Source organism: Glycine max, chromosome 1 (genome assembly GCF_000004515.6).
Source record: "Glycine max cultivar Williams 82 chromosome 1, Glycine_max_v4.0, whole genome shotgun sequence".
Classification (NCBI taxonomy): Eukaryota; Viridiplantae; Streptophyta; class Magnoliopsida; order Fabales; family Fabaceae; genus Glycine; species Glycine max.
Window position 1 is genome coordinate 25,850,519 of NC_016088.4, and position 9,606 is coordinate 25,860,124.

Here is a 9,606-nt window from a genome sequence, read left to right on the forward strand (position 1 = left end):
AGGAGAAGAGGTGAGAGGAGGCGTCATCCACTAAGGAATAAGCCATGGAAGGAGGAACTTCACCACCAAGAGAGTGCCTTGTATAAAAAACTTAGAGAGGAAGCTTCAATGGAGGAAAAGTGATGTAAGCTCCATTGAAGCTTGTAGGCCTAGGATCTTCTTCATCAATGGATTCTTTTGCTTCTTGGAAGATGAATGGCAGCGGAATGGAGAAGGAAGAGAGAGAGAAGACGCCACTTCAAAGAGAAGATGAGTTTAGAAGAAGCTCATCACCATAGGAGGCCATGGATAAGAGCTTGGAGGAAGAAGGAGATGAATGAAGGGAGAGGAAGAGAAGAACACGAAATTTTGTGCTCTAAAAGAGCTCTAAAATCTGAAGTTTAATATTCAAATGATCAAAGTTGAAAAAAATGCACACACATGACCTCTATTTATAGCCTAAGTGTCACACTAATATTGGAGGAAAATTTGAATTTCAATTCAAATTTCACTTGAATTTGTGGAGCCAAATTTTGAGGCAAAATTTCACTAATTATGATTAGTGAATTTCAGTTATGATTCAACCCACTAATCCAAGATCTATTCCAAGATTCTCCACTAAGTGTGCTTAGGTGTCATGAGGCATGTAAAGCATGAAGGGCATACACAAAGTGTGACTATATGATGTAGCAATGGGGTGTAGTAAGCAAATGCTCACCCCCCCTCTAAAATTTAATTGGATTGGGCTTCTACCAATTCAATTAAATTTATTTCCCAACACACACATCAAATATTCACTTAGTGCATGTGAAATTATGAAACTACTCCTAATACAAAAACTAGTCTAGGTGCCTTAAAATACAAGGGATGAAAAATCCAATATTTCTAGGATACCCTACCTACATTATGGAGCCCTATATACAAGGCCCAAAAATAATGAAATCCTAATCTAATATGTACAAAGATAAGTGGAATCATATTTAGTCCATGGGCCCAAAATCTACCCTAAGGCTCATGAGAACCTTAGGACCTTCTCTTGTATCTCTGACCCAATCTTCTTAGAGTCTTCTATCCAATGCCCTTGGGGGTAGGATTGAATCAAAAAGAATGAGAGAGAGAGAGGGGGGGGGGCAGGGGAGGGGCACGAAATTGAAGGAGAAAAAGAGGGAGAAAAGTTGAACTTTGAATTATGTCTCATAAGACTTTCATTCATCAAAGTTATGACAAATGTTACACATGCTTCTATTTATAGCCTATGTCACTAACTAAATGAAAGTTTTCTTAAGAAGCTAGAGCTTAGCTACACACACTCCTCTAATAGTTAAGCTCACCCCCATGCTAAAATACATGAAAATGATTAGCTACACACACCCCTCTAATAGCTAAGCTCATCCCATGCCAAAATACATGAAAATACAAAAAGGTCCCTACTACAAAGACTACTAAAAATGTCCTGAAATATAAGACTAAAACCCTATACTACTAGAATGATCAAAATATAAGGCACAAAAGAAGGAAAATTTATTATAATATTTACAAAGAAGAGTAGACCCAACCTTGGCCATGGGCTCAGAAATCTATTCTGAGGTTCATGAAAATCCTGATACCTTCTTTAACCTCTCTAGTTCATTCCTCTTGGAGTCTTCTATCCAATACCCTTAAGGGTATGATTAAATCAGGTTGAGTAGCACAAATACATGATACCTGATTAATTGATCACTAGGTATTGAAAATTAATTGAATCGCGCGTGTTTTAACATGTGAATGGAATCCAATTCCAGGTTTAAACATTTCCATGGAATCCCATATGTAAATTAAAAAATAACGTATTTATACATTTCAAGTAATAGGGTATAAGTATATGAACTAAATTAATTATACGAGGTGATTTGGAAAACCACAACTTTAATGGCTCATAAGGAAAGAGATGTTCGGAAAAAGACGAGTTTGCATGATTCTCGTAGAACTCACGCTAAAAGTAGCACGTTTCCGTGTCGTTTAACTGAAGGTAAAGCAAACTATTACTTATGTTAAGGTTAGAAAAAATATTTCTTATCATTGCATTATGCTCTTCATAATCATCAACTGAAGATAAATTATATATAGTATTTAGAAAAGAATCCATCAAATAAACCAAAAAGAAGAATTTCCTATCTTATGCACCCATGTGTCTTTTATAGTGGGCCCATTGTTCCAGGAGCACCTGTGGTCCCGAGTTTATTAGTTAGTTGGCTTCAATTAATTATTTTAATTTTATATGTTAAAATTGATAATATTGTTTATAATTTCCTATTTTTCCTTCTTTAGGACAAACTAAATGGATTTGATCTAACACTACATGCGTGCGGCTTTATCAACAACTCTAAATATTGGAAAAATAAGGACATGTAGAATCCTATGATCGATCTTCGAACCGTTTATGCTTGTCCTATCTTGTAGCTTGCCCCTTCCAGTAACAGCAATGGTTACGTTGTAAAAACCAAATATAACAAATTAAATTAGCCAACACACCTAAGTATGAAATCACTCATTAATTGGTTGGAGCTCTCACTACCTTAATTGCAACGTTGAGTGTCGTTTACTCAAGTACGTATCTTCATTCTTTTACCCAGTTCGGAAGATGAGTTCACACATAATTTTGGAGGATAACAACAAATTAAACTCATGATGAACACGTATGTGAGCATATATATGTAATCACATGTAACTCTAAAAGATCGCGGGCAACTATATCAGCAACTGGTCATTTAAAAGATCATGGGCAACCATATTTGAAGTCCATGTGTTTGAATCTTGGAAGAGAATAGCAGTTTTGAAATAGAATATAAAATGCAAAGAAAGATAAAAGAAATCAATAGACAGAGGAGGGGAAAAAAAGAAGAAGAAAGATAATTAGAATATTTAATAAATAGATAGCTAGAAAAGTTTTGAGAATTGATCATAATTATAATGTAGACAATAATTGTATTTTAAAGTAACATAAAAGTTAATCAATAAAATATTGGAATATATTATTATATAGTAATTTAAATTATTAATAAATATGATTTTTAATATGAAATTTTATTAGATCTCTTAAATGATTAGCAACTATTTATTTGGCTTAAAACTAACCATCATCTATCTCACATCCTTATAACTCCAATTAACTATTCAATTCCCAAGATAAGTAATATATACAGTCCCATTTTTTTCATAATTCCTTTAGAATGTTAAATGTGTTAAAATACTAATAATTTAATAAAATATTTATTCAATAAAAGGGTTATTATATATGAACTTATGTTATAAACACTTAATTCAGTAAAATCATTTTAATAAATTTCACTATTATTATTATTATTATTTTATTATTATTAATTATTTATTATTAGTATTATTATTATGAGGTTTGTATGTCACTTTCATAAATTTAATTGAACAATTTAAATTTTGAATAGTGTTTATATCAGTTTTATAAATATTCTTCCGATCACAAACAATAGCCGAATCTAGTAAATGAAAAAAATTGTGATTGAAATAAGCTAAAATGTGAAGATCATCAAACTTAGATTTCAACAAACTCCTCAACAGTATACGAGAAAAAAATAAAGAAATTAAATAAGTAATTAAATTGAACCAAATTTTGTATATAAGTTTGAACTAACAAGTTTCTAAACAAATGAAAGGATGAAAATTGTTTTTAACTTGTGCACAAAAAATTGATTCATTTTATTTCTTTAATTTGTATTAAAACTTTGTAAATGTTCATTTTTATTTTTTATCTAAACTGTCTCTTACTCTCTCTCAAAGTGCTTCCACCAAGGATTCTAGTGTGATGCGGCTCTTTTGAGAAGTTACAGGGACAGTGAACTTTGGCTTTGACGATCAATGGCTTTGGAATTTCTTCCTAAACAGTAATGTAACTAATGTATAAACAATCCTTTCTCTCAAGGTCATCTTGCAATATTGTACCTTCTTTTGTTACCTTTCGATAAGGTAACTTTCGCTCATCAATGAAAGCTGATGATTTTTAATTTATAATTATTCAACTTATGGAAAAGAATGATAAGTACATTTCGATAAGGATGAAAATGAGTCAAGTCTCAGTCCTTATGCATTAAACACGCTTAGTTTATTTCTTAAAAATTAGATTTGATCTGACATTTTACTTGACATTTTTTTAAAAGTCTTGTTGATTTGAACGGAGGATTATTAGATTTAAAAACAAATATACATTAATTATCATGCTTTTATTTAAAGGAGAAAAGAAAAACTTGTTAAGATGGGCCTAATGGTAAGAGATAGTAAGAAAAACTAAATGCATAAAAAAGAATCAATAAATTTAGAAATGATAGTTCTTTCACTGTATAACGATTGTATTAGGTCGGATCTTTATTGTCTTGTATAAGAATATGTATAGAAAATAATTTTTATAAAAGAGAGGATGGAAGGAGATGTTTATTTGATTAGGTTAAAAGAAAGGGAAATGGCCAATGGGAGATCCTGTTCACCTTACTTTCGTTTATAGAAAATAAAAATAAAAATATGAATAATTTACATTTATACTTTTATACAAAATGGAGGAGATGAAAAGTATATTAGGTAATTAAAAAAATCTCATAACAATTTAGTTTACAAAATTGAAAAATAAAGTATATTTTTCCTCCAAATGCCTCAAAAGACAAAAATAAGAGTGGAGTTTTATTGGCTCTCCAATGCAAAATGTAGGAAGGCACATTTGTAGGTGTCTCGGGTGCTTTGACGTGTGGTCCTTTTGTATGTAGTCATACATATAGTTTATTTTTATATCACAAATATTCTCGGTTGGATGTAATTATGTTCAAAAGTAATAAAAAAATTTCTTCAAATATTAAATACAATTACATATTATTCAAGACTTAAATTCAAAACCTTTTAATAATCCCACGCTAATTGATGTATATGTAAGTTTGGTGGTGTAGTCATACTTATCCTGCTACAAAGGATCAAGTTATGCAGGAAAAATTATTAGAGTTTTTTGGTTGCTTTCTCTCCTTGTAACTTGATTCAGTTTTTGTTTTGTAATTAGGTTGGATATCCCTTGTACTCTTTTAATATATATTTTCTCTTAGGCTGATAAAAAAAAACATATCTTCCCCTCTCATTCAAATTTATTTTCAAACCAATTGGTATTTTTTTTTTATAAAAGAATCCTTTCTTCTCTTTCCTTTTCCTCCTCCAAATATGCACACTCTTAAATAAACTAACAAAAAGAATTTTATGAAGAATAGTTTATTTAAATATATTAATAAGTTAACGAATATATAATTTCTAAATAAATAAATAATCCAATTCATGTAATAAATAAATATAATATTTTTCCTATTTTTAAAGAATCATAAAGGTCACCTGATCCTATGTTCCCTCAAGGGGCAGATTTAGCACGACTCTCTCCAATTCTATACTATCCCAAGATGACAATGTATAATAGTCCATGTACAAAGGATCCAAGTAATGCCATTCATTATATAACACCATGAACTTTGCAAACACATTGTTTCTTTAGCCAAAATGCATGTGGCTCAATTAATTATTAAAATACATATCATATATTCACTCTCTGATTGAGAACTCATAACCATATGATCTATATAACTAAATGTAGTCAAAACCTGACAAGACCAACAATTCAATTTATAATTAACGTGCATATATAGGTTCAAACAGTACTTTTATTTAAATGGATAAAAAAGAAGTTAGAGTATAAATCTCGTCTATTGTACAATATAAAATCAGAAATTGCAAGTAGCAGTCATTTAAATGTTTTTGTTTCATTATTTTTCTACTATAACATATATTATACCGCTTTCTCTCATCCCAATTTTCTTGTTAATTAATTAATACATATTACAATGTTAAAATCATAAAATTTTCTTCATATAACAATGATCTTTTTGGAAGATCCGTCTTTATTGTGCCCATTACATGCTTTAACACCACATTTTAGTTATCTGATAAATCATAAACAATGTATAAAAAATAACATTTAATGGAATTTGCATTTGGAATATCCTTCACTTGATTAACACACATCATATAGTGTATATGTGGCTGCTAGCTAGCTAATTGCTAGGTCCCGCTATCACATGCACCCGCAAAATTGTGTCACTCTTAAAATTCCAATTAAGTTAAATTTCTTGAACGATATGTGAAATCTTGGAGGAAGGTTAGGTTGGAGAATCGGATCGAATAGTTTTGGTTGTAGGGTCCTTACCCACAAGAAGATAATATAAACAAAAGAGAATATACTACACATTCATTAGAAATATAACTAGCGAAATTAGAAAACAATGTGGCCCTTTGTTCTGGAATATTCGGATAGGGATCATAGCACATTGGTGGGTTAGATGGCAATGTTCGTGTTGCTTCGTAGTTCAGTAGATATCGCTTATAATATGTAGGCAATAAATTATACATAGAAGGCTCCAACTGCAGCTTTTGTCCTTTGTTTTTTAATATTTTAAAATGGTGCATAAACTATTTTAGGTTGAATGCTGGAGCAGGTGAATAATTAATGTCTGAGCCAGTTGTATGTTGGACTCCGAAAGTTTTAGGACAATCATAGCACATTATTGTCATGCAAAAAATAATAGTATCGCTTCGTAAGTACCAAAAGAGCATTGGATCCTAAAATTCAATTGATACTTGAATTCCATGTCATTACATTTATATAACCACCACATACATAAATCAACAGGTTAGAAATTGTTACAGTTTAATTAGTAATAGTCTCAGGTTTAAATTCTGTTGTGCAGCCATCCAACTCCAGCATAGTTATTTCTAGTAAAAAAAAACTTATGATTTAGATAAAAGAATTGCATTTACATAAAAATTGGAGCAACTTTGAGTATTCTTTCTATTTCATAATAATTGTCATGTAAAAAAAAAATTAAATAATTATCATTTTAGTTTTTTTAATATAACATTAATTATTTTTTTATTTTATATTTTTCATTTTTTATCCGTAAATGTTAGTTTGTTAATATTGTTAAATATCAATCGAGAGAGATTCAAACTCAGCTCCATTCTCCCTTCATCCTTTATAATATTATTAATTATCAATAATAAAATTTATAAATAAATTAATGATGATGATATTAATTTTATTTAATTGTTACTCTCTTTTATTTATTTATTATCTTTTCTTTCATCTATGTAAAAAAAACTGACAACTACAAATTATGGGGTGGATGAAGTACAAGTAAAAGAAATTGTGTAGTACACAAAAAAAAATTATAGGAAAAAGAAACAGGATTTTGAAAGAGAATAGTTGAAATTGAATATTTGCGCATAATTATATTTTTAGCTTTTCTATTATCATTTTTTAATTCGTTCCTTTTATTTTTTTAACAAATTTAGTCTTTTATTATTTTAACCGTATAATTTGATTTATTTATTAAATTTACATTCAATATCTAATGGAATTGTTACTGCACATTTAGATTAGTACATTCACGTCAAAACTAAGATGGTATAGTCCAGATGATTCAACATGATGAGTGAGTTCTTGTAAATTATTTCAGTATTTATCTTTTATTCTTAAAAAAAAATACATTCACGTGAACATTTTATTATTATGTTAGTTTTTTAAAATATAAAGTATAAATATAACAGATATAATTATTGAAATAGTAATGGAATCAAATTTGTAAAAATTAAAATAAAATAAAATAGAAAAACCATACATAAGAATTAAAACACAAAGGAAAAGTATAAATAAACTTTGAAATCCATGTTACTACTTTATTATCCGGAAGGGATAGAGGCTGAAGGAAATTTATTAAGCAGAAATTTTAGACTCAAAGCACAATGTTAAATAATGTTCAATCTTTCATAGTGGTTGTGATATGACTTGGCACTAGCGAGGCAATGATAGGGTTGTTCCTTAATTGCCACATAATTGTTTGTTTTGGACAAAATTATTGATACTGCAACAACATAACAAAGTTGACACTACTAGGAAAAAAAATTTCAGGTCGTTGGATCAATGACAGTTTTACCAAAATCATCTTAAAAAAATGTGCTATAACATTTTTTGTAATTATCAGGACTTATTAACGACGGTTTTTAGAAGAAAAAACGTTAAGCTTTGATAGTTAAAGACAATTTTAGGAAAACTATAAGTAATTCATTAAGGATGGTTTTTCTAAAACCATCGTGGTTGGTTTCTCTAAAATTCAAAGGTTTTCATTCTCAACCCTAAAACCCCTCAAAGCCTCATGGTTATACTTTAGCTTGCTTGTTACATTCTCGACTTCACCCCTGACCTCCAAACCTTTTTTCCCGTGCTTCGCTTCTCGTCGGCCTCCCTTTTCCACCACACCAAAGCCCTTTCTCCGTCAAGGTCGCCATCATAAGAGACTAAAACCCTCTCTCATGTAAACCCTTTTCCTCGTAAACCCTTTCTCTCCTAAACCTCGTGCCTCTGTTTTCGTTGTAAAATCGTACACCCTCGTGTAAACTGTAATATCCCAATTTTCGTAAACTAGATTAAAAAGGATTGTTATTTATAAATAAATAAAGGTTTAAAAAAAATGATGAGATTTTGTAAATAAATAAATAAGGAGATATAATTATTAATTAAAATAATGATTTGAGAGAAAATAAAAAGGATATTTTATTTATTTGTTTGATAGAGAATAAAATAAAGTTTGCTTGTATAAAATAATAAATAAATAAATAGAGTAAACCTAGCTATAAATAGCGCTAGGTCAGTTTTCACACTGACGGTACCTCTTCTTTTTCTCATTTTTGTTTTTTTTTTCTCCTTCTCCTCTCAAAACCCTTTCTTTTTTCCGCAGCCCACCAAAACCTGTCTCAGAAAAACAACGATCTTGGACTCGTTCACCGTTGGATCGTCATGAAATTTTAGTACCACGTTCGAAACCAAATTTCGAGCATTCTCACCGTTGGGAATTTTGATATCATGTCTGAGCTAAGAGAAATACCCCTCGCATTGTAGCCTTTCTTTTACCGCATAAACCCAGAGCTGTCTTGGTAAAACTACGATCCCGGTTTCGTTAACCGTTGGATTGTCGTGAATTTTGGATATGTTGTTCGAAATTCAATTGCGCACGCTTTGACCGTTGGGATTTGCGAGATAATGTTCTTGGAGGGAGAAAAATGAATCGCATGAAGATAGTTCAAATGGAGGCTTTAATCCCTTCTCCGTTTCTCTGACGTTCGAGAATTCTATCAGAGCAGTCGGAGGAAAAACTGGAGGAATCTCAGGGAACCGCTAGAGATGCCGCTATCGTTATCGGAAGACACGTGAGTCCGCTTAGAGGTAAGGGATGAGTTTATCGCAATTGGGGGTTAGAATGAACATGTGTAGGGATCCTTAGAAAACTAAATTTGGGTTTATTTGGGATGTTTATTGAATTATAATTTTTTGTTTATGATTATAAATACAATATTATTGTGTTCTATGTTCCAATTGATGTCCTGATGAGAATTGATTGATAAACTTGAGTGCTCTTGATGTCTTTGTATTTAACCCATGATTTTGATTAATTGATTTTGATACAATTGTGAGAAACTATTTCAGAGGTTTTACACCCCATGTTGTGATAAAATATTTTGTATAAATTGTTATGTTTAGGTTAT